This window comes from Eumetopias jubatus, unplaced genomic scaffold, assembly GCF_037043125.1.
Source record: "Eumetopias jubatus isolate StellerSeaLion01/CBP00866 unplaced genomic scaffold, mEumJub1_p1.0 scaffold_7, whole genome shotgun sequence".
NCBI classification, from domain to species: domain Eukaryota; kingdom Metazoa; phylum Chordata; class Mammalia; order Carnivora; family Otariidae; genus Eumetopias; species Eumetopias jubatus.
The window spans coordinates 115,536,546-115,563,573 of record NW_028274813.1 but is presented as its reverse complement, the minus strand read 5'-3'; the positions used below and the strand labels follow the sequence as shown (position 1 = coordinate 115,563,573).

Genomic DNA, 27,028 nt, shown 5'->3' with positions numbered 1-27,028 from the left:
ACATCAAAAAATAATGATGTATTGTATGGTGACTAACATAACATAATAAAATTTAAAAATTTTTAAAAATGAGAATAATAAAAGGAGCACAGGAACACCATCAAGTATGGTAACATTTGCATTATAGGGGTCCTAGCAGGAGAAGAGAGGAAAGCGGGCAGAAAATTTATTTACAGAAATAACAGCTGAAAACTTCCTGAATCTGGGGAAGGAAACAGAAATCCAGATCCAGCAGGCACAGAGATCCCACAACAAAATCAATGCAGAGGCTCAAACAAAAAGACAGTAATTAAAATGGCGAAAAGTAGTGATAAAGAGAGAATCTTAAAAGTAGCAAGAGAAAACAGTTACATACAAGGGAAACTCCATAAGGCTATCAGCTAATCTTTCTACCAGAAACTTTATAGGCTGGAAGGAAGGGTCATGACATATTCAAAGTGCTGAAAACAATAGACAAAAAAACAAAAACAAACAAACAAAAAAAACCTCTGCAACCAAAAATACTCTAACCAGCAAGGCTATGATTCAGAATAGAAGGAAAGATAAAGAGTTTCCCAGACAAACAAAAGTTAATGGCATTCATGACCACTAAACCAGCCTCACAAGAAACGTTAAAGGGGACTCTTTGAGTGGGAAGGAAAGACCATAAGCAGAAATACGAAAATTAGGAAGCACAAAAGCAGTAAAATTAAGTATATGTATAACAATCAGTCAAGGGAGTCACAAAATAAAAGGAATGTAAAGCATGACACCATATACCTAAAACATGGGGAAGAGAGGAGAAAAAATTTAGTGCTTTTAGAATGGATTCAAGCTTATGTGACATCAACTTAATATAGACTGCTATATGCAGAAGATGTTATATATAACATTAGAGTTAACCAGAAATTAAAAACTGTAACAGATAAGCAAACAATAGAGAAAGGCATCCAAGTATATCACTAAAGAAAGCCAGCAAACCGTGAGAGAGCAGGAGAAGAAAGGAACAGAGAACTACAAAAAATAACCATAAAATAAGTAACAAAATGACAATAAGTACATACTAACAATAATTACTTTGAATGTAAATGGACTAAACACTCCAATAAAAAGACATAGGGCGGGGCACCTGGGCTGCTCAGTTGTTAAGTGTCTGCCTTTGGCTCAGGTCATGATCCCAGGGTCCTGGGATCGAGCCCCACATCAGGCTCCCTGCTCTGCGGGAAGCCCGCTTCTCCCTTTCCCACTCCCCCTTCTTGTGTTCCCCTCTTGCTGTGTCTCTGTCAAATAAATAAATAAAATCTTAAAAAAAAAAACATAGGGTGATGGAATGGATAAAAAAAAAAAAGCAAGACCCAACCATATGCTGCCTACAAGAGACTCATTTCAGACCTAAAGACACATGAAGATGGAGAAGCATTTATCATTCAAATGGTAGTGAAAAGAAAGCCAGGTAGTAATACTTATATTGGACAAAACAGACTTTAAAACAAAGACTGTAACAAGAGACAAAAAAGGATCTATATAATCATAAGGGGAACATTCAACAAGAGGATATAACAATTGTAAATACATATACACCCAATATAGGAGCACTTAAATACATAAAGCAGCTACTGATGAACAGGAAAAAGTAATTGATAGTAATTCAGTAATAGCAGTGGACTTTAAAACACCACTTAAATCAATGGACAGATCATCCAAACAGAAAATTGACAAGAAAACAATGGGTTTGAATGACACATTGGACCAGATGGATCCAAAAGATATATTCAGAATAATCCATACTAAAACAGAATACACATTCTTTTCAAGTGCACATGGAATATTCTACATAGTAAATCATATTAGGCCACAAAAGAAGTCTCAACCGATTGAAAAGAAGAAGTCATGCCATGCATCTTTTCCAACAACAACACTATGAAACTAGAAACCAACGAGAAGAAAAATTCTGGAAAGAACACAAATACATGGAGGTTAAATAACATGCTATTAAATAATGAATTGATCAAGAAATCAAAGAAAATCAAATAGGAAATAAAAAAACATGGAGACAAATGAAAACGAAAACACACTAGTCAAAAATCTTTGGGATGCAGCAAAAGTGGTGCTAAGAGGAAGTTTATAGGAATGCAGGCCTGCCTTGAGAAGAAAAATCTCAAATGAACAACATAATTTTATACCTAAAAGAGCTAAAAAGAACAAAACTCCAAACAAATAGAAGGAAGGAAATAATAAAGATTAGAACAGAAATAAATGAAACAGAAACTAAAAAATCCATAGAACAGATCAATGAAACAAGGAGCTAGTTCTTTGGAAAAAAATCAACAAAACTGATAAACCTCTACCCAGACTCATCAAAATAAAAATAAAGGATTCCAACAAAATCAGGAATGAAAGAGAGAAATAACAAACAACACTACAGAAATACAAATAATTATAAGAGAATATTATGAAAAATTATACGCCAACAAATTGGACAATACAGAAGAAATGGATAAATTACTAAAAACACATAACCTGCCAAAACTGAATCACAGGAAGAAATAGAAAATTTGAATAGACTGATTACCAGCAATGAAAGTGAATCACTAATAAAAAAAACTCCCATCAGACAAAAGTCTAGGACCAGATGGCTTCACAGGTGAATTCTACCAAACATTTAAAGAAGAGTTAATACCTATTCTTTTCAAACTATTTAAAACAATAGAAGAGTAAGAAGAGTTTCCAGGGTGCCTGGGTGGCTCAGTCGTTAAGGGTCTGCCTTTGACTCAGGTCACAATCCCAGGGTCCTGGGATCGAGACCCGCATAGGGCTCTCTGCTCAGCGGAAAGCCTGCTTCTCCCTCTTCCACTCCTGCTTGTGTTCCCGCTCTTGCTGTCTCTCTATCAAATAAATAAATAAATAGATAGATAAATAAATAAATAAATAAATAAAATCTTAAAAAAAAAAGTTTCCAGTTTCATTATATGAGGCCAGCATTATTCTGATACCAAAACCAGATGAAGACACTTAAAAAAAAAAAAAAGGAGTGACAGAACGATAGGCCAATATCTCTGGTGAACACACATGGAAATATCAACAAAATATAAACTAACCAAACCCAACAATACATTAAAAAAAATCATTAACCACGATCAAGTGGGATTTATTCCTGGGATGCAAGGGTGGTTCAATATTCACAAATCAATCAATGTGATATACCAGATCAACAAGAGAAAGGGTAAAAATCGTATGATCATTTCAACAGATGTAGAAAAAGCATTTGATAAAAGTATGACATCCACTTATGATAAAAATTCTCAACATAGCAGGTTTACAGGGAATTTTACCTCAACATAATAAAGGCCATCTATGAAAAACCAACAGCTAACATCATATTCAATGGTGAAACCTGAGAGCTTTTCCCCTAAGATCAGGAACAAGACAAGGATGTCCACTCTCACCACTTTCATTCAACATAGTCCTGAAATCCTAGCCACAGCACCCAGACAAGAAAAAGAAAAGGCATCCAGATTGGTAAGGAAGAAGTAAAACATTCACTACTTGCAGATGACATGATACTATATACAGAAAACCCTAAAGACTACAAAAAAACTACTAGAAATGATAAACGAATTTATTAAAGTTGCAGGATACAAAATCAATACACAGAAATCCACTGCATTTCTATACACTGATAACGAAGTAGCATAAAGAGAAATTAAGAAAACAATCCCATTTACAATTGCACCACAAACAACAAAATATCTAGTAATAAACTTAACCAAGGAGGTTAAAAAACTGTACTCTGAAAACTGATACACATTGATGGAATAAACTGAAGGTGACACAAACAAATGGAAAAACATTCCATGCTAATGAATTGGGAGAACAAATATTGGTGAAATGGCCATACAACCAAAGCAATCTAAAGATTTAATGCAATCCCTATCAAAATATCAACATTTTTCATAGAACTAGAATGAATAATCCTAAAATGTGTATGGAACCACAGAAGACCCCAAACGGCCAAAGCAATCTTGAAAAAGAACAAAACTGGACATATCACAATCCCCGATTTCAAAATAAACTACCAAGTTGTAGAAATTAAAAGTGTATGGTATGGCACAAAAATAGACACCATAGATCAATGGAACAGAATAGAGAGCCCAGAAATAAAAATCACAACTATATGGTCAATTATTTTGTACAAAAGAGGCAAGACTATGCAATGGGAAAAAAAAAGAGTCTCTTCTATAAGTAGTGGTGGGAAAGCTGGACAGCTACCTGCTAAAGAGTGAAACTGGACCACATACTTCCACTTTAAACAAAAATATACTCAAAATGGATTGAAGACCTAAATGTGATACCTGAAACCTTATAAAAATCCTAGAAGAGAGCACAGGCAGCAATTTCTTTGACATCAGCTATAGCAACATTATTCTAGATACGTCTCCTGGGGCAAGGGAACAAAAAAGCAAAAATAACCTATTGGGATTTCATCAGCAAATGAAACAACAAAATTAAAGGCAACCTACAGAATGGGAGAAGATATTTGCAAATGACATACCTGATCAAGGGTTAGTATCTAAAATATATAAAGAGGGGCACCTGGTGGCTCAGTCATTAAGTGTCTGCCTTTGGCTCAGGTCATGATCCCAGGGTCCTGGGATCGAGCCCCACATCAGGCTCCCTGCTCAGCGGGAAGCCTGATTTTCCCTCTCCTACTCTCCCTGCTTGTGTTCCCTCTCTCACTATATCTCTGTCAAATAAATAAAATCTTTAAAAAAATAAATAAAATAAATTAAAAAAATATATATATATAAAGAACTTACACAACTAAATAACCAAAAAAACAATAATCCAATTAAAAAATGGGCAGAAGACATGAACAGATCTTCCTCCAAAGAAGACATACAGATGGCCAAAAGACACATGAAAAGATGTTAAACATTACCAATTGGCAGGGAAATGCAAATCAAAACCACAATGAGATATCACCTTACACCTGTCAGAACGGCTAAAAGAAAAAACACAAGAAACAACAAGTGCTGGAGGGGATGTGGAGAAAAAGAAACCTTCTTACACTGCTGGTGGGAATGCAAACTGGTACAGCCACTGTGGAAAACAGTATGGAGGTTCCTCAAAAAATTAAACATAGAATTACCTTTGATCCAGTAATTCTACTTCTGATATTTACCCAAAGAATACAATAATACTAATTGGAAAAGACAAATACACCCCTATGCTTATTGCAGCAATATTTACAAATACCCAAATTATGGAAGCACCCCAAGTGTCCATCAGTAGTTGAACTGATAAAGACGATGTGGTATATATACATAATGAAATATTACCCATGTGAAAGAATGACATCTTGCCATTTGAACAAACATGGCTGGATCTAGAAGGTATAATGCTAAGTAAAATAAGTCAGTCAGATAAAGAAAAATATGTCATTTATATGTGGAATTTAAGAACCAAAACAAAGGAACAAAGGGATAAAGAGACAAAGAAAAAAAACAGACTCTTAAATATAGAGAACTGGTGGTTACCAGGGGGAAGGAGGTGGGACAATGGGTGAAATAGAGGGCATTAAAGGTACACTCATCATGATGAGCACTGAGTAATGTAGAGACTCCTGAATCAGTATACTGCACACCTGAAACTAATATAACACTGTATATTAATTATATTGGAATTAAATTTTTTATTTATTTTTTTTAAATTTTATTATGTTATGTTAGTCACTATACATCATTAATTTTTGATGTGGCGATCCACGATCCATTGTTTTCATATAACACCCAGTGCTCCATGCAGTTTAAATTTTTAAATAAGAAAAGAAGAAATGAAAAAAGTTCAAAAATTTAACAAAATTAAAAAAAAAAAGTACAAGCCTTAGAAAACCAAAATGACTAGAAAGACATAGACATAAGGATTAGTATTAACCGTTACGAACTTAAAGAGCTAAGACTAAACTGGTGGTTGAAGGCTAAAGAAAATAGTATATATTGGCTGTGCCTCAGATTTTTCTTAGGATTACTATTAAAAAAAAGAAAGAATGGGAAAACTTATGTTCTCAGTAATTACATTGGCAGTGGGAGTAGTGGTAATGTTTGTATGTGTGATGTGGGATGAAGTAAAGGAGATTATGGATATTATAATTTTATCATTCCCTGCCTTTGATTTCCTGAATGTTTGGTATGGAAGAAATACAATACACAGGAGGTTAAATAAAACACCCTTCATCTTAAATTTGAATTTTAAGAATTCAGGAATCCATCATCTTTAAGTAAAAAGGAAATGTATATGTACACACACAGATGTATATATGGAGTGTGAATACATACACAATTCATATACATATCACATATATTTTATTTATTTCCTAATTCTGTTCACAATTATCAACCCAGTAGCAATAAGCATCCTTAATAATGCTCTTGGAATACCATTTCTAAATAAAAGTAATAAGGGCTTCTTAGTGAAATAACTCATCATAAGGCTAAATATCTTGCCATACCAAGTAGGACAACTATCATTCAACTAGGCTCATGTCAAAAGAACTTGAGTGCAAACTTTTTAAGAGACTCCCATTGACCAAAATATGGCATAATTTGAGCTTCAAAAAGGAGAATTTCAAATGACTGAAACCCCTCAAAAGTGTTTAAATCCATGAGTTTATAATAATACACATTTTTAAAAAGACCAGTTGGAACCTTTGCAGGATATTAGGGAACCAATTTATTACTTTGAAAACAGGCAAATAAAAATTCACCCTGCCATTCAGTAACCAAATAGATGAGGGAAAGCATCTCTTTATAAATATATATCAAATAATAAATGAAAATGAAATGTAAAATTGGAATATACCTATTAATTAATGGACCTAGGTATTCATTAATCAATAGCTAATAACATTAATATGAGAAAAAGACAATCAGACATTATATTCATGCTGGTGAAAGAACTCAATACCAATTATAGATTTCCCAATTATAGAACTCAATACTAATTATGGGTTTGGGTTATACCTTAGTCTGATCAAGCCTCTAGATTCACCTGCCCATGGGCATGTAATAGAAAAGCCAGAAAAACCTTGCACTGAAGCACACTGTACAGTAATAGAGCCTTAGGAAGTCACATTATTCCTTGGCTAGGAACTGAATTTCCTAGTCCTGTATAGCTAGAGGTAGCCATATGACTGAATGCTAATCAAGAGACTATGGATGCATGCTCAGTGTTTGAAGGCCCATTCACTTTCTTCCTCTTCAGCAAACTAGAACACAAAAAGAGCATCTAATACAGCTCTGAGCCTGAAGGGGAGGGCATATGCCACAGGATATAGAGAAAGAAGATGGGTCCCTGAAAAATCAAATGGCATTTGATTCCACTCATAAAGTGGAATCTAAGAAAACAAAGAATAAACAAACAAAAAGCAGAATCAGACCTATAAATACAAACTGATAGTTGCCAGAGGGGAGAGGGGAGGGGGGTTGGGCAAATGGATGAACGGGAGTGGCAGATACAGGTTTCCAGTTATGAAATAAGTCAAGGGAATAAAAAGCACAGCATACGTAATTCAGTTAATGATATTATATTAGCCATGTAACAGGACAGATAATAGTTACACTTGTGGTGAACATAGTATAGTATACAAACTTGTCAAATTATTAAGTCGTACATCTGAAACTAATGTAACATAGTGTGTCAACTACACTCAAAAAGAAAAAAGAAAAGAAAAAGAGAAGGAAGGAAAGAGGAAAGAAGGAAAGATAGACCACATGGCATAAATCTACCCTGACAATGTATACTGCTAACCTCAGGGCTGTACTGTAAGAAATAAACTTCTATGTTCTTAAAATCTTTGTATTTTTGTTTCTTTTATTACAGCAGATTAGTTTTTTCCCTAACTAATGCAATTATGTAAAAAATTTATATGTATAACTATATATATCTTTGTATACTTATATGTGTATGCATAAAATGACTACAAGAAAACAAGGCAAAATACTAAAATTTTCACAGATGAATGTGATAGATTTTTAATTTTCTCTTTTATAATAAATATAATTAGAAAATTTTTAAAAATAGCTATTATGAAGTAATACCTGGAATTGACTTCAAAATAGTACTTGGGAGGGATTCACCATGAATTTATCATTGTTATGGCTTACTATTCTGTCCACTATTATGTTTTAAATTCTCCATAATAACCAGTTCAGAAGAGTCACGTTGTAAGGAAAAGTAATTTGTATACATGAATCTTAAAACTCTGGCTTACCAAAAGAAGTAAATGAAATCATAATATTCATATCTCTCAAACATCTAAGAGCCGAACCTAAAATGTAATTAACATATTTGCAGACTATTCAAGTACTAAAGTGCATTCTGCAAGTTTGAAATCTATTATAAGGATGGGAGACAATGTCCTGCAAAAAAGTAGAAATAATAAGAAAGTACGTCACTGAAAGAAGTAGTTATATATTTTTATTGATCCAATATGGGACAGGGCAAAGTTAACTAGCAGTTACAAAATGATGAATAACCTGAGCCTCCTAAGAAACAGTGCTGACCAAAAAGAGCCAGACTCTGCTTACTGAGTCAGAGATGAAGGTTCTAAAGCTCTTCACCTAATTCCATAGCCCAATCTGTTGTGATAGGAAGTACACTACCAGGATCCATCCACTAGTTGGTATCTTCTGAAATTAATCTTGCTGCACAAGGTCCAGCACCAGTATATCTGAGCAATCCTTGAGCACCTGTGTACACAGGCAGGCAGCACTTCTCACTCTATCCTCAGCAGTAATCCATTCCATAAAATCTGGTTCCTTTTTTTTCCCCTCTCCCTACTCATTGTTCTAGATTCCTGCTATGATTTGAGTGCTGCCCTGAACCCTAGAACCTAACCTTTGGGCTCTAATCCTTGATGACATTCTTTCTTAAAAGGAATGGCTGAGATCAGAAAAATAGAGAATTCTCATTTCCTTTTATTTGAAATGCTACGTGCTTCAAGTTATCTATAGCTCTGGCCATTTACAAATGGAGCTTTTCAGATATTGGTATCTCTGTCACCATTCTATATAAACATCCCTGTCTACTTAATATTTAATAAAATGCTCCATTAAAAAAATAATAAAGATATTTTAAATAACTACTTCTGCAACACTGCCATAAGAAAACAGAGTTACAAAAATATTTCTCTACAAATATGTTCACTGCAGTGAGATTTACAACAAAATAGCAGTAGGGAATTGATTACATAAATTGTGGCACATACATTAAGATGATACTACACAGATTTGATTAATCTTAAATAATGGTAATATTAAAAACATACACTGTATGTTAAAAAAATCAGGACTCAAATCTATGCAATGTAGTTTATATATAAATAAGCATGTAAGATTTGTATATTAACATATAAAGAGCTGAAAATAGGTCAAAATGTTAACAGCAGGCATTATTTTTTATCCAGTTTTCTACAATTAATATTTTAATTATTACAAAATTAATGCTAATATGGAAATGCAAAGAAAAGCAAGCTTTCTAAAGAAAACAGTGTTGGTTTGTACAAGGTTACAGCTGCTGTAAGCTTATTAGTGCTGCAGAAGAATGACTATTAACTGCAAAAACACACTCATCTTACATATCTACTCACAGTTCTATTTATGCCACAGGCACAAGGATAAGCAAAATGTACTCCTTAAGACACAGTATCTATGATTTACTTAGGCATTTTCAAAATATGAAAAACTCAGGAACAAAAAATCACCCAAAAGCTACTGGATCTCCTTCCTTCCTGACAAGTACACCTCCTAGCCTCATGGAATCCTGTTCAGTGCAACTCCTATTCTTACTAACAAGGCAGGAAGTTGGCCATTTTGACTATTTGATACTATTAATCCTAAATAAGCATTAATAGGAAATACTGTTTTTGCTTTAGGCATAGAAAATCAGGTTGATGCAGTAGAAACAGCACTGAACTATGAGTCAAAATATCTACACCAAGATAAATTCTGCGACTCATGACTGACTTATCTGGGCCTCAGTTTCGTCCCTAGTAAAATAAAGGGATTAGACATCCTAAAGTCCTCCCTTTTCTAACATTCTAAGAATCAATGTAACAAGCCACACACACACACACACAAATTAAGTCTAGCTTTTAAGTCACAATTGTGACTTCTTATTTAAACAACATTGCTGGGATGCCTGGGTGGCTCAGTCGGTTAAGCAGCTGCCTTCGGCCTGGGTCATGATCCCAGGGTCCTGGGATCGAGTCCCACATCAGGCTCCTTGCTCAGCAGGGAGCCTGCTTCTCCCTCTCTCTCCTTCTGCTTGTGCTTTCTCTGTCAAATAAATAAAATCTTTTAAAAAAAAATAAACAACATTGCTACAATATGTATATAAGAGACTAATACCTATACAGACATAATCTCATCAAAGTTTATAACCTTCTTATTCCTTTAATTACCTTTTATGGTTTTTTTCTACCAAAATTTACTATATTTAATGAAATGATTCATACTGAAGTTTATGACCTTGATATTCTTTCACACTCCTCCTAAAGATTCTCATAGTTCCTTACTTTTTAAAAGAGACATGAAAAAAAATTAAGCTTATAGTAAGATTCATGATCTTTGGGAAAGAATATAAAAAGCTCTAAAAATAGAATACATGCGAAAATATAAATGACACAATATAGAATTTTATTAAATTGCCATTTTTAGTACTCAAGTTATACCTCAGAATAAATACATTTCATAAAATGTGGTACACCAAAAAAATAATCTGCTCCCCACTACTTAAAAATATTATAACACGGGGGCATGTGGGTGGCTCAGTCGGTAAAGCGTCTGCCTTCGGCTCAGGTCATGATCCCAGGGTCCTGGGATCGAGTCCCGCATTGGGCTCCCTGCTCTGCGGGAAGCCTGCTTCTCCCTCTCCCTCTCCCCCTGCTTGTGTTCCCTCTCTCACTGTGTCTCTCCCTGTCAAATAAATAAAATCTTAAAATAAAAATATTATAACACAGACATGATGGGGCGCCTGGGTGGTTCAGTCGTTAAGCATCTGCCTTCGGCTCAGGTCATGATCCCAGAGTGCTGGGATCAAGACCCGCATCGGGCTCCCTGCTCTGCAGGAGAGCCTGCTTCTCCCTCTCCCACTCCCCCTGCTTGTGTTCCCTCCCTCGCTGTGTCTCTGTCAAATAAATAAAATCTTTAAAAAAATATTATAACACAAACATAAGAATTTTTAAGGATGTTCTTCCTAGATCAAAAGGATTTAAATATATTTCTTTTAAAAAAAAGGACTAAAGCTTCATTATAATAATACAAATGTATTTTTAAATGAAAATCAAGTTTCCTTTAGAGAAATCCAATCTCATGCTCAAGAGGCTTACTTATTTCCCTGCAACTCAAAAGTTTGCTTTCAATAGCAGGGTGGATGCCAAGTTACTAATCTAAATAGATGAGAAATTAATGTAAGGGTTTTCACATATTGTTTGGAAAACCAGCATTTTTCTCTAAACCTCATCCAGAACTTCAACTTTGAATCTGAAATCCAATGATACCAGTCTATTCCTGAATCAAATAAAGTTTTTCCTTAAATTCTTAAAAATATTATGAGGCATTCTACTCTTTTAAGCCTACCTGGCAGAACAACAAATAAGATATATAGGAGGCATTTTACAGCTTTCCTTATTGCCTTCTATAAAAACTAGGGAAGGGTAGAGGCTGGAAGGGCTCGAACATGTTTTTGTTTCTCTGGATGATGATGGGGGTAATAAAAGTGAGGGATGAGGAAGAAGTGGGGGAATGGAGAGATGAAGGAATCTGGGAAGAAAAGAAGAAGAAAAATTGGGAGAAAAAGAGAAGCAGATGAAAGAAGGGAAGAAATAAAAGAATACTCAACTAAAAACAACATGGTATTTTTAGATAGCACTCTTCCATGTATTTTGAATATCACTCTCCAGAGATATGGTATACTGAAAACAATAAATTGTAGTATAGCTCATTAACATTTAGTTTATTAACATTAATTCAGTACTTTACTATATGCCAAGGGCTTATGCTAACTGCTTAAGTTAAAGGGTACGACTCTCTGGGTGTCAACAGTTTCACCCAGAGTAACACCGAAACAATCTGTAGTAAACTATTATTTTGACTGATATCACTCCTCCATAAAACTATTCCAGCAGATTATCATCCAGAATGACTTCAGAGGAAAGCTGATTTGTAATTACTGATTTGTAGGATGGGTTTTGTCATATCAAAGTATGTACAAGCTATCCCTAAATTCACAACTGAGAGAACACAGCAGTCCAGAAGCCAGGACCTAAAGAGATTCCTGTATAAAAAATTACCAAGTGTTGAAGGGCTTCATGCTGTTGTTCTGTCAGAGACAGAGTCCCTGTTATTCAAGTGGCCAATGATAATGCTGTAGAGCATGCTTTGAGACCTGGTTTCTTATCTACTTTTCCCTTCCAACAGACCAAGGGAGCAAACTTGGACTTCCAAAAAATAAGAGTATCATGTTACTATAACACCTACCAGGTGGTTCAATTCAATCGTTTACCTTTGGTGGTGAGTTTCATAGCCAGCAGCAATGACAATACAGGACTCATTGTCAGCCTAGAAAGGGAACTTGCTCTGTTATGAAGAATTGAGACAAACTGTGGGAGTTTCTTAATCTTGCAGTGGTTTTGATGTACACCTTTTCTCTTTATAACAGACACAATATCAATCCAGCAATCTTTAGACCACAACAATACTTGTATCCACGTACTCAAAAAAGGGCCTCTTTTCCCACCTGACACTAAAGAGTCTACAGATATAATTTATGGACAGATTGTTATCTTTTTTTTGTGTAGGGTCTTTTCTTAATTTAGTGAGATCTAGGGATACCACAGAAATGGTTCAATAGATCACAGCTCCCATGGAATTAGTCCAGTCACAAATATACATGAGATTCTATTCAGTGGGTCAGAATCAAAATAGTACTTTGATCCACTTGAGCCATTAAGTACTCCCTATTATATGACAGGCCTGCAGAATGAAGCAGACCCTTTTTATCGTGAATAACAATGAGGACATACTTTTCTTTATATTATTTTATTTCTTTGCATTGAGTGTGAGGAAGATAAAATGGCTTAGTAAAAGTAACAAAATCAGTATAATCACTAACTTTTCTATGTATATATTATTTTGCAATATAAATGAATATTACTAATTGACTTGGTTCTTCTCAGAGGGTGCTGCTCTTTAATGAAAATGAAAATGATAGCTAATGTCTTTTTTCTCTGCTCTGCTTTCTATAACCAATCAGTATTTTAATGTTTGTGTGTTCTTTTTAAAAATGATTCATTATTGAATTCTGTTTCCAATATTGCTATGTCTGTAAACATGGTAGTACCAGCCATTTTTTTTCATACATGAGTACGAATAAAATAGTATTTTTTAAAGTATAGCTTGAGCACTAAAAATAAATAATTAAAATAAAGTATGTACAGATATTACTGAAACACTATTCAAAAAATGAAAGCACCATATAAAGAACTAGCTCACTTTTTAAAATGAGTGTGTTTAGAGATTCATGAAACTCAGAGATAGCATACAATGAAGAGTTAGGCTCTCTTGGTGTTATTTATCTGTGCTTCCCTGGTGCCTGGACGAATGCATAGTGTACAAACAGGTGCTGGAAAAATGCTTAAAAAAGATAAAAAGTTTGAGAATTCCATTATATATATATATACATATATATATATATATGATTTTATTTATTTATTTATTTGAGAGAGAGAGAGCAAGCACGAGTGCGGGGTGGGGGAGAGGGGCAGTGGGAGACGGATAAACAGACTCCCCCTTGAGCAGGGAGCCCCACATGGGGCTCGATCCCAGGACCCTGGGATCATGACCTTAGCCAAAGGCAGACTCTTAACCGACTGAGCCACCCAGACACCCCTAGAATTCCATTATATTTAAATAAAATTTTGTCAAACGGTAAATTTAAGAAAATCTGAAATGTAATACCTTTTATCAAAATGTCTTTTATGAAAGCATCCATTTTGAAAAATTAAACATAAGACAGTGACAACTTTTAAAACCTGATAGATTATTTTAGTGCATTTTACAAAAGATTCAACTCTGCCAAGGTCCGTTTCTACAGGTGTAGGATACATTCCTATTTCTATCTACTACAGTCTATGTATTACATTGTTTAAAGTGACAGATGAGAAAAATAAAGCTAATGAAATACTGTGAAACAGACACCATGCCAAAGAGAAAAGGCCATCTTCTTGACAGGATGATAGCCGACCATCTGTCCCACTGCCACTCAGTGACAATTACAAATACTCCTTCAGTTTTCGGGTAGGTGGAGAGGATAAATGAGGTAAAGACTTCTTTTGCAGATTCTGATGTTCCTTTCTGATCTGATCTGAGGTTTAACAGATGACTCAAAGAAAAGCACAGAGTTCAACAAGCTTATTAATTTATCATGCTGTGAAGATGGAGAAAGGTCTGAGTTCAATAGTGCAAAAGGGAACGGTTCAGTTATACTGAACCAAGCCTCGTAATGAAATCTATTTTCTGAGAATTCTCAGATTTCAAATACAGCATGTTAGACTGCAATTAGGCTTCATTCATCCTTAGAAATCATTTCAATAATATCCCAGTAATGATATTACACAAATAACATCACCCTTTCAAAATCAAAGTAAAAAGAATGCTCAGAGATGGAGCCGGAACTCCTCAGTTGTGAGTGGCTTTCACAGCCCTAGGTGACAAGAGCTTGAGAGAGACAGCAGCTTCCCATCAAACTCAACAGCACCAGAACAAAGATTCTCCGTAAGTCTACTTCACTTTTAAGTGTTTAAGAAAAGAATATATGCAAAAATACAAATATGTTAAAAGCAAAAGAAAAAGATATACTACTCTAATACTAGACAAAAAAACCTGGCATGGCTAATGAATATTTAGACAAGGTATCAAAAATACTACTAGGAATAAATACTCCTTCAGAATAAAGAAGGTCATTTCATAATAAAGGGATCAATTAATCAAGGGGACATAACAACCATTAGCATTTATGCCCCTAGTAACACAACTTGAAACTACATAAGGCAAAAATTGATTGAACTGCCAAGAAAAACAGAAAAATTCAAATTAAAATAAAAGATTTCAATATCCCTTTCTCAAAAACTGATAAAACAAAAGTAGGCAAAAATCAGCAGGAATCTAGTAGATGAGGAAACTTTCTGAGGTGGGAGATATGTTCATTGTCTTGATCATGGTGATAGTTTCATGGGTATGAATATGCCAAAAGTTATTAAATTTTAAACTTAAAAATAAGTGTAGTTTAATGTACGACAGGCCTCAAAGATGTTTAAAAACAGCAACAAATTTCCAAACCATATGAATCTAGGCACTATAATATTCATTAAAAAAGAGTTAAATCCAAAAGATTACATATAGCAGGGTACTTTTTAACAGAGCAGGAAACAGCTAAAATAAAACTATGCTTTTTAGGACTAGACCTAGGTGCAAAAATAAAACTGATGGGGACAAGAGCAAAAGAGAGAAGAAGGGTGAGGAAGGATAATAAAGGGACACATCAGGCAGCATTATGCAAAACTAGGTTTGCCAAATTAATACCATACAAAAATAATATTCAAGGCAGAGGCATGAAATAGGAAAGAGATGTTTCATATTCTTACAAGGTAAAATTCATTAGATAAAAATTATGTAAATAGTTATAATCGTGTGATATATAAAGATTTCAAAACACAAGGAGACATATATAAATAATAATAGGATATGAACAGTCCTTCCGTTTTTGAGAAAAGGATACTGGTGAGGACAAAAAATAGGTTAAAAAAAGTGAGAATATTTGCATAACAACAAGCAAATCTGATCTAATATATATACCCAGAGAGAAAACATATTTTTTAAATTTTACAATGTATTAAGCTATAAAGAAAATCAATAAACTCTCCAAAGTAGAACCTAGATAAACCATAATTTCTAATCATAATGCAATAAAAGTTGAAACTGAAAACACAGAATACCACTCATTTTAGCATCACATATTTTAAAACTGAAGCAATGCCCAGAAGATTAGCTTGATCCCTACATAAGATAGCAGTCAAATCCATTAATCACTTCACACTTTTAAACACACATATCCACTCATCCTCATAAAACAAAAAGCACTGCCACCCCTCTAATCTATAACCTTGAAAATATCTTTGTTTAAAAGGAAATAAAAACTGAAATTCAAGGGTGCCTGGATGGCTCAGTTGGTTAAGTGTCAACTCTTGTTTCAGCTCAGGTTATGATCTCAGGGTGGTGAGATAGAGCCCCATGTTGGGCTCTGTGCTCAGCCGGGAGTCTGCTTGAGATTCTCTCTCTCCCTCTGCTTGTGCACTCTTTGTCTCTAAAATAAAATTTAAAAAAATATTTTTTTAAAAACCTGAAATTTGAAATACTTTTAAAACCCATTAATTTAGAAACAAAATAAGCCTATTAAGAAATGTTTAAGACTTAAATGAAGAAAATGAACAGTTTACTAAACACATAAATGCAAGACATAAGTAGACAAATTGCTGGATGAAAAGAAAAAATATTTAAAAGACGTCTACTCTTGCCAATTTAATCTTGACATAATTCCACTGCAATCTCAAAATCAAAAAAGAATTTTTCTTAGTTTAGCAAGTAAATTGCAAAGGTTATGTACAAAGTGAAAAAGCAGAGGAACAGCCAAGATAATTTTGAAAAATAATAAAGAACACATCTACCCTATGAGGAATAGAAGCAAGAAGACAGCAAATAATATATACTCAATATTTAAAGAAAATAATTATTATGCTACAAATCTACACCCAGTGAAAATATCTTTTCCAAAAAAAAAATACTACAAACAAACAAAAACATAATTTCCCACCAGGAGATTCTCACTAACCTGAGTAGTAGGTACACAGATAGTTGTTTTATTATTATTCTACAGATAACAGCAAAAAAAAAAAAAAAGGGAAAATCCAGTATTTAGGGTTTTCTTTAAATATTTCCTTTAAGATTTTATTTATCTATTTGAGAGAGAGAGCACAAAGGGTGGAGAAGGAGAAGCAGACTGCCCATGGAGTGGGGAGCCTGAGGCGGAGATTGATCCCAGGACCCTGGGATCATGATCTGAGCTGAAGGCAGCTGCTAAACCGACTGAGCCACCCAGTCACCCCAGAAAATCCAGTATTTGGATTAATGGCATCAAAGGATACTGCAATAAATTTAAAAGAATGACGAATTAAGGATGTAACTGGCCAAAATATCCAAGTTCCCTATGATGGCCTTCTATGGTTGCAGATGTGTTATCAAATTAACCATGAACAAAAAACAATGGACAGGACACAGAAGATTTTTTCAACATGGGTGCATACATAATTACCCCTGATGTATTTATTTTTTAACAATATTTTTTTAAATTTTTTATTGTTTTGCTAATCACCATACATTACATCATTAGTTTTTTTTTAATTTTTTATTGTTATGTTAATCACCATATATTACATCATTTGTTTTGGTGTAGTGTTCCATGATTCATTGTTTGTGCATAACACCCAGTGCTCCATGCAGAATGTGCCCTCTTTAATACCCATCACCAGGCTAACCCATCCCCCACCCTCCTGCCCTCTAGAACCCTCAGTTTTTTCAGAGTCCATCATCTCTCATGGTTCGTCTCCCCCTCCGACTTACTCCCCTTCATTCTTCCCCTCCTGCTAACTTCTTCTTTTTCTTTTTTCTTAACATATGTTGCATTATTTGTTTCAGAAGTACAGATCTGTGATTCAACAGTCTTGAACAATTCACAGCGCTCACCATAGCACATAACCTACCCACTGTCTATCACCCAGCCACCCCATCCCTCCCACCCCCCACCACTCCAGCAACACTCAGTTTGTTTCCTGAGATTAAGAATTCCTCATATCAGTGAGGTCATATGATACACGCCTTTCTCTGATTGACTTATTTCACTCAGCATAACAACCTCCAGTTCCATCCACGTCGTTGCAAATGGCAAGATCTCATTCCTTTTGATGGTTGCATAATATTCCATTGTGTATATATACCACTTCTTTACCCATTCATCTGTCGATGGACATCTTGGCTCTTTCCACAGTTTGGCTATTGTGGACATTGCTGCTATAGACATTGGGGTGCACGTACCCCTTCGGATCCCTACATTTGTATCTTTGGGGTAAATACCCAGTAGTGCAATTGCTGGATCGTATGGTAGCTCTATTTTCAACTGTTTGAGGAACCTCCATACCGTTTTCCAGAGGGGTTGCACCAGCTTGCATTCCCACCAACAGTGTAGCAAGGGTCCCCTTTCTCCACATCCCCGCCAACATCTGTCGTTTCCTGACTTGTTAATTTTAGCCATTCTGACGGGTGTGAGGTGGTATCTCATTGAGGTTTTGATTTGGATTTCCCTCATGCTGAGCGATGTTGAGCACTTTTTCATGTGCCTGTTGGCCATTTGGATGTCTTCTTTGGAAAAATGTCTGTTCATGTCTTCTGCCCATTTCTTGATTGGATTATTTGTTCTTTGGGTGTTGAGTTTGATAAGTTCTTTATAGATTTTGGATACTAGCCCTTTATCTGATATGTCATTTGCAAATATTTTCTCCCATTCTGTCGGTTGTCTTTTGGTTTTGTGGACTGTTTCTTTAGCTGCGCAAAAGCTTTTTATCTTGATGAAATCCCAATAGTTCATTTTTGCCCTTGCTTCCCTTGCCTTTGGCGATGTTTCTAGGAAGAAGTTGCTCTGGCTGAGGTCGAAGAGGTTGCTGCCTGTGTTCTCCTTTAGGATTTTGATGGACTCCTGTCTCATATTTAGCTCTTTCAACCATTTGGAGTCTATTTTTGTGTGTCGTGTAAGGAAATGGTCCAGTTTCATTCTTCTGCATGTGGCTGTCCAATTTTCCCAACACCATTTGTTGAAGAGATCTTTTCGCCATTGGACATTCTTTCCTGCTTTGTCAAAGATAAGTTGACCATAGAGTTGAGGGTCCATTTCTGGGCTCTCGATTCTGTTCCATTGATCTATGCGTCTGTTTTTGTGCCAGTACCATACTGTCTTGATGATGACAGCTTTGTAATAGAGCTGGAAGTCCGGAATTGTGATGCCACCAGCTTTGCTTTTCTTTTTCAATATTCCTCTGGCTATTCAGGGTCTCTTCTGGTTCCATACAATTTTAGGATTATTTGTTCTATTTCTTTGAAAAAAGTGGATGGTATTTTGATGGGGATTGCATTGAATGTGTAGATTGCTCTAGGTAGCATTGACATCTTCACAATGTTGGTTCTTCCAATCCATGAGCATGGAACGTTTTTCCATTTCTGTCTTTCTCAATTTCTTACATGAGCATTTTATAGTTATCTGAGTACAGATCCTTTGCCTCTTTGGTTCAATTTATTCCTAGGTATCTTATGGTTTTGGGTGCAATTGTAAATGGGATCGACTCCTTCATTTCTCTCTCTTCTGTCTTGTTGTTGGTGTATAGGAATGCCACTGATTTCTGTGCATTGATTTTATATCCTGCTACTTTACTGAATTCCTGTATGAGTTCTAGCAGTTTCGGGGTGGAGTCTTTTGGGTTTTCCACATACAGTATCATATCATCTGCAAAGAGTGAGAGTTTGACTTCCTCTTTGCCGATTTGGATGCCTTTCATTTCTTTTTGTTGTCTGATTCCTCTGGCTAGGATTTCTAATACTATGTTGAATAGCAGTGGTGAGAGTGGACATCCCTGCCGTGTTCCTGACCGTAGGGGAAAAAGCTCTCAGTTTTTCCCCATTGAGAATGATATTCGCTGTAGGTTTTTCATAGATGGCTTTTATGATATTGAGGTATGTACCCTCTATCCCTGTACTCTGAAGAGTTTTGATCAAGAAAGGATGCTATACTTTGTCAAATGCTTTTTCTGCATCTATTGAGAGGATCATATGATTCTTGTTCTTTCTTTGGTTAATGTATTGTATCACGTTTATTGATTTGCGGATTTTGAAGCAACCTTGCAGCCCAGGGATAAATCCCACTTGGTCGTGGTGAAGAATCTTTTTAATGTACTGTTGGATCCTATTGGCTAGTATTTTGGTGAGAATTTTGGCATCCATCTTCATCAAGAATTTTGGCATCCATCTACATTGGTCTGTAATTCTCCTTTTTGATGGGGTCTTTGTCTGGTTTTTGGATCAAGGTAATGGTGGCCTCATAAAATGAATTTGGAAGTTTTCCTTCCATTTCTATTTTTTGGAACAGGTTCAGAAGAATAGGTATTAATTCTTCTTGAAATGTCTGATAGAATTCCCCTGGGAAGCCATCTGGCCCTGGGCTTTTGTCTGTTGGGAGATTTTTGATGACTGCTTCAATTTCCTTAGGGGTTATAGGTCTGTTCAGGTTTTCTCTTTCTTCCTGGTTCAATTTTGGTAGATACATCTCTAGGAATGCACCAATTTCTTCCAGGTTATCTAGTTTGCTGGCATAGAGTTGCTCATGATATGTTCTTATAATTGTTTGTATGTCTTTGGTGTTGGTTGTGATCTCTCCTCTTTCATTCCTGATTTTGTTGATTTGGGTCATTTCTCTTTTCTTGTTGATAAGTCTGGCCAGGGGTTTATCAATCTTGTTCATTCTTTCAAAGAACCAGCTCCTAGTTTCGTTGATCTGTTCTACTGTTCTTTTGGTTTCTCTTTCATTGATGTCTGCTCTGATCTTTATTATTTCTCTTCTGCTGGGTTTAGGCTTTATTTGCTGTTCTTTCTCCAGCTCCTTTAGGTGTAGGGTTAGGTTGTGTATTTGAGTATTTGAGACCTTTCTTGTTTCTTGAGAAAGGCTTGTATTGCTATATACGTTCCTCTCAGGACTGCCTTTGCTGTATCCCAAAGATTTGGAACAGTTGTGCTTTCATTTTCATTGGTTTCCATGAATTTTTTAAATTCTTCTTTAATTTCCTGTAGCCCATTCATTCTTTAGTAGGATGCTCTTTAGCCTCCATGAATTTGAGTTCTTTCCGACTTTCCTCTTGTGATTGAGTTCTAGTTTCAAAGCACTGTGGTCTGAAAATATGCAGGGAATCATCCCAATCTTTTGGTACCGATTGAGACCCGATTTGTGACTGAGGATGTGATCAATTCTGGAGAATGTTCCATGGACACTAGAGAAGAATGCGTATTCCGTTGCTTTGGGATGGGATGTTCTGAATATGTCTGTGAAGTCCATTTGGTTCAGTGTGTCATTTAAAGTATTTATTTCCTTGTTGATCTTTTGCTTAGATGATCTGTCCATTTCAGTCAGGGGGGTATTAAAGTCCCCCACTATTGTATTGTTGTCAATGTGTTTCTTCGCTTTTGTTATTAATTGCCTTATATAATTGGCTGCTCCCATGTTCGGGGCATAGATATTTACAATTGTTAGATCTTCTTGTTGGATAGACCCTTTAAGTAGGATAGAGTGTCCTTCCTCATCTCTTATTACAGTCTTTGTTTTAAAATCTAATTTGTCTGATATAAGGATCGCCACCCCAGCTTTCTTTCGGTGTCCATTAGCATGGTAAATGGTTTTCCACCCCCTCACTTTCAATCTGGGGGTGTCTTTGGGTCTAAAATGAGTCTCTTGCAGACAGCATATGAATGGGTCTTGTTTTTTAATCCAATCTGATAGCCTGTGTCTTTTGATTGGGGCATTGAGCCCATTTACATTCAGGGTAACTATTGAAAGGTATGAATTTAGTGACATTGTATTGCCTGTACGTGACTGTTACTGTATATTGTCTGTGTTCCTTTCTGATCTATGCTGCTTTTAGGCTCTCTCTTTGCTTAGAGGACCCCTTTCAACATTTCTTGGAGGGCTGGTTTTGTGTTTGCAAATTCCTTTAGTTTTTGTTTGCCCTGGAAGCTTTTTATCTCTCCTTCAATTTTCAATGAGAGCCTAGCTGGATATAGTATTCTTGGCTGCATATTTTTCTCGTTTAGTGCTCTGAAGATCTCATGCCAGTCCTTTCTGGCCTGCCAGGTCTCTGTGGATAGGTCTGTTGCCAATCTAATATTTCTATCATTGTAGGTTATATATCTCTTCTCCCGAGCTGCTTTCAGGATTTTCTCTTTGTCTCTGAGACTCGTAAGTTTTACTATTAGATGTCAGGGTGTTGACCTATTTTTATTGATTTTGAGAGGGGTTCTCTGTGCCTCCCGGCTTTGATGCCTGTTTCCTTCCTCACATTAGGGCAGTTCTCTGCTATTATTTGCTCCAATATACCTTCTGCCCCTCTCTCTCTTTCTTCTTCTTCTGGGATCCCAATTATTCTAATGTTGTTTTGTCTTATCGTATCACTTATCTCTCGAATTCTGCCCTCGTGATCCTGTAGTTGTTTATCTCTCTTTTTCTCAGCCTCTTTATTTTCCATCATTTGGTCTTCTATATCGCTGATTCTCTCTTCTGCCTCATTTATCCTAGCAGTTAGTGCCATTTTTGATTGCACCTCATTAATAGCCTTTTTTGATTTCAACTTGGTTAGATTTTAGTTCTTTTACTTCTCCAGAAAGGGTTTCTCTAATAACTTCCACGCTTTTTTCAAGCCCAGCTAGTATCTTTAAAGTCATGATTCTGAACTCTAGGTCCGACATCGTACTAATGTCCGTATTGGGTAGGTCCCTGGCTGACGGTACTACCTCTTGTTCTTTTTGCTGAGGTGATTTTTTTCGTCTTGTCATTTTGTCTAGAGGAGAATAGATGAATGAGAGAACAAAATGCTAACAGGTTAACAACGTCCCCAGCAAATATACTGTATCCAAATCAGAAAAGACCTGAAACCAGGGGAAAAGAAAGGGAAAGAAAGAAAAAAGAAGAGGAAAAAAAAAAAAAACACAAAAAGAGAAAGATAAAAACAAAAACAGAAAAATACAAAAAAAAAACAGAATATGATCAAATGTGATCAGGCTAGTGCATAGATCAGTGCCACACACTAGATTTTGGGCGTATTTTGGTCTGTTAGAAAAAAGTGCCTCCTAAAATTTTAAAGGAAGAAAGACTTATATATGTACAAAATAAGGGTTGATACAATGAAGGGATGGAAGATGACTGTAGAGATAAAAATTATAAACGATTTTATAAAAGGAATTGATAAGAAGTTGTTTGAAAAAAGCAAGAAGAAGATTTAAAAAAAAAAAGAAAAAAATAAAGGGAGAGAATGTGATCAGGCAGGAGACTAGAACAAAGCCATACACTAGTGATTTAGGGTATATTTTGATCTGTTAGAAGAAACTGTATCTTAAAATTTTAAAGAGAGAACAACATATATATAATATATATATGTATATATATATATTTATATATATATATGCCAAAAATAAGGGTAACTACTAAGAAGGGATAAAATATGACTCTAAAAATGAAAAATAAAAAATGTTTTTTTCAAAAAGGGATTGATAAGATGTTGGTTGAAAAAGGTAAAAAGAAAAATTAAAAAAATAAACAGTTAAAAAATTAACTTTGAAAAACTAATGAATCATAGTAAAAAAAGCCATGAATTCTATGTGCAGTATTCCCCTAGCGCTGGAGTTCTCCTGTTCTCCTTTATCAGTAAACTTGGTCTTGGCTTGCTGGCTGTTCCTGTTGATCTTCTGGGGGAGGGGCCTGTTGCCGTGGTTCCCAAATATCTTTGCTGGAGGCGGAATTCTCCCACCCTTGTCAACAATATTTTTGTTTCTGTCAAAGTTACCAGCAAACATATTTTACATAGTCAATGGTTCAGAGAAAGAAGTTCCCCACTGCTCTCCCCCATTCCTTTCCCAAATCCAGGTGCAATGGTTTTAGGGGATTTTTTTTATCTTTCTTCTCTATATTCCTGAATATATATTGCATTGCTACTTCTTCATTTTTCAGTTTTAAGATCATCTATTGACTTCTCACCACAGAACATACAGATTTAGCTCTATTCCCTGAAACTGGCCCCACAACTCACACTTTATATACTTTGTATCCCTTCCATCTTTCCAAGTATGGAGGGACCAGAAAAGAAGTATTATCATGTAACTACTAGGTGGCAGGAATGTGGGGTTTACTACACTCCTTTCTGATGCTGAAATACTTTGTAAGCTAAAAAAAAATAATTTTTTTTTGAAAGAGAGGACCAAATTTTGGGATTGTGAAAATCACAACTTTGTGATTTTCCTGATACAACAGATGTGCCCACTCTAACAATTACAAGAGAAGTCAAATTGACAAAATAATTATTACTAAAACTCAATTAACTCTCATCAAAGATCTGATCTTCTATAAATATTTACTTTGGAACTAATATACTGGCCACTGAATTTCAAATAAAGAACCTAATAAGGTGTGAATTAAAAGTTTTTTTTTTTTTTAAGATTTATTTACTTATTTGACAGGGAGAGAGAGAACAAGTAGAGGAAATGGCAGGCAGAGGGAGAGGGAGAAGCAGGCTCCCCGACGAACAGGGAGCCCGATGCAGGGCTCGATTCCAGGACTCTGGGATCATGACCTGAGCCGAAGGCAGATGCTTAACCGACTGAGCCACCCATGTGCCCCAAAATTTAGTAAGGAAAATAAGAGTTATATAAATTAGGTAGGTAATGCTGAATTTGTCAACTATACTTGTCAGAGCAAGAGTATTCTTGCTTATAAACTCCTATTGTTTTAAAAGATTATTTATTTACTTATTTGAGAGAGAGAGAGAACATGAGTGAGCGAGTGGGAGGAGGGCAGAAGGGGAGGGAGAGGGACAAGCTGACTCCACGCTGAGCACAGAGCCCTACATGAGGCTCGATTTCACGACTCTGAGATCACAGTCTGAGCCAAAATGAAGAGTCAGACGCTCAAACAACTGAGCCACCCAGGTACCCTTGTTCTTGCTTATAAGCTCCTATTAATAAATTCTTCATTCCCTTTATTCTTCCAACATGAAATTGTCATATTATGGATTTCAAGATTAGGTATGCATAAAATTTCCATATAAAGAAGTACATATCACAAAACTTTAAGAGAATATTCAAGTAGAAGCAGTTTTAGTTATATAAATTTACCTCATTGCAACCCTTTCTGATCCTCTATCAACCAAGTGAAAGAGAGCAGCTGCAAAAGTCATCACAACTGCTTTGGTCTTTTAATGTTGCCCATGGCCACAATTCTGCAACTCCTCACAAATGACACACAAGAGCCAGATGAGAATGCATTGGTCTGTAATCTGTAGATGTATACAAGTAGTCACTGTTGTAGTCATTCCCAGCTACCATGATCTTGAATAAGAGTTTAAGGAGTTTAAGGGTTTATGTCTTTTAAAAAGCAATAGTGTTTAGGTATTTAATTAACTGTGTAAAGGTAATGGGTATCAGCTACAAAAAACAGCCAAAACATATTAACTTTAACACTTAAATTATCAGCTTGGGATACTCCATTCTAATTCCCAAACAGATGCAAAGAGGAAAAAATAGTCTTAATTATATCGTAAGCAAACTGTAAAATTTGAAAACCACAATAATGCAAACAAAAAACCAGCATGTATTACAGTAATAGTCCAAGGACTCATGCAGAGAAATAGGGTTGAAATGGCTTTTCATATCTATATAGTTTAATTGTATTATGAGAGCTGTTAGGAGTCACAAAATAGTTTTATCAAACACTAAAGAGCTTAAGTTTCTAAACTGCAGACATTTGTTACCTATTTGAAATTTCACTTTAAAATAAAGCAACTGTTTGAAAGAAAAGATTCATGGAGGAGAACATTATATAGCTGTAATTTACCAAACCAATGACACAGAATCTGAAAAAACTTTAAGAAAACTACAGTTCTTTAGGCTTCTTGTTCTAAATCACTGATTGATGATCAGTATCTCCCAAACTGAATGTTTACTAAAAGAAAACCAATACAGAAAAGAGACTGTGATTATTAGCAGTAAAAGTGCAATGGTCATATTACATCAGAAAAAGTATGAAAAACAGGTATTAATGGAGTAATATTTCAAAATTATGAGTGTAATTATCTACTTTACCTTTCTTAGCATATGGCATTTGTCCAATACAGGTACAGAGGTGGTTAGAATTTATTCTAAATAAATACAAGAAAAATACACTCTATAATAATCAATTTTAGATATGTAAAACAGATAATAGTAGCAAGACAATAGGTTTATAAACCAAGCTAAGAGCCTGAGACTTAATAAGTTTATCTATCTTGTCCTTTTGCATGTCAATAATGAAGCCTGGAGAATTCAAACTGTAGTATTTACTCCAGAGTATGTAGAATTCTTTTTTCCAACCTTAAGGCTTAGTTGCCTGGTTGGAATTAGGAGGAGTGGTTAAAGTAAATTTTATTTCTTGCCAGCCAAAAAAATTTGGAGATAAGAGAAGAAATAAATTTTTTAAATGTGTATCCTAAGGGGGACAGTGTGTTAGCTAAGTGAGAGTAATGCCAAAAGTGTAATTTTGATTCTCAAAAGAAATGATCTCTCCACCTGTCCCTGACACCAAATAGGTCCATTAATATGGCCATGCTATGCAATCAGGAAGAGACCTTGTGTTTTAGCTCTCCCAAAATGTTCTTAATTCTTATGTGGTGTGAACCCTGTGGTAGAAACCAGTAGGCCTGCCAGGGCCAGAATGAAGCTTATGGCAAAGACTCAGAGATGTAGGCAGAGAAGACTGAGGGGTGACGTGGTCAGGAAGAGGTAAATAAATGTCTGATGCTCCACTGGAACACTAAGTGGAAAGAACAGATCAAGAGTTCACCAGCCACTTTTCAGGATTGGTGGCCCAGAGAAGACTAAGTGAACAGGTAGAAAAGGGCCTCAAACTGAAAATCGGAAAAGACAGAAGACATTATGCAGAGAGACCTCAAGTTCTCGTAATATGGGGTCCTGTAAGCCATACTCCTCCTTTAATCCACACAGGTATAAGCAAGTGGATGGGGACCGAGGATTGTTATTCAAAAGAGGCTAGGTACAAACCAGAGAAACTGTTTAAATTACTGTGTCAAACTAAAGTTTAAAACAAA

General features: G+C 35.5%; 1 protein-coding gene and 1 pseudogene across 3 annotated transcripts in view; one reads left to right on the top strand and one right to left on the bottom strand.

Moving 5' to 3' along the window:
* SCAPER (S-phase cyclin A associated protein in the ER) overlaps window positions 1-27,028 on the bottom strand; it is a 539,336-nt gene that overhangs the window by 316,323 nt on the left and 195,985 nt on the right. The gene's annotated exons all lie outside the window — the stretch shown is intronic.
* On the top strand, window positions 12,220-12,654 carry LOC114200522 (ragulator complex protein LAMTOR3 pseudogene; annotated as a pseudogene).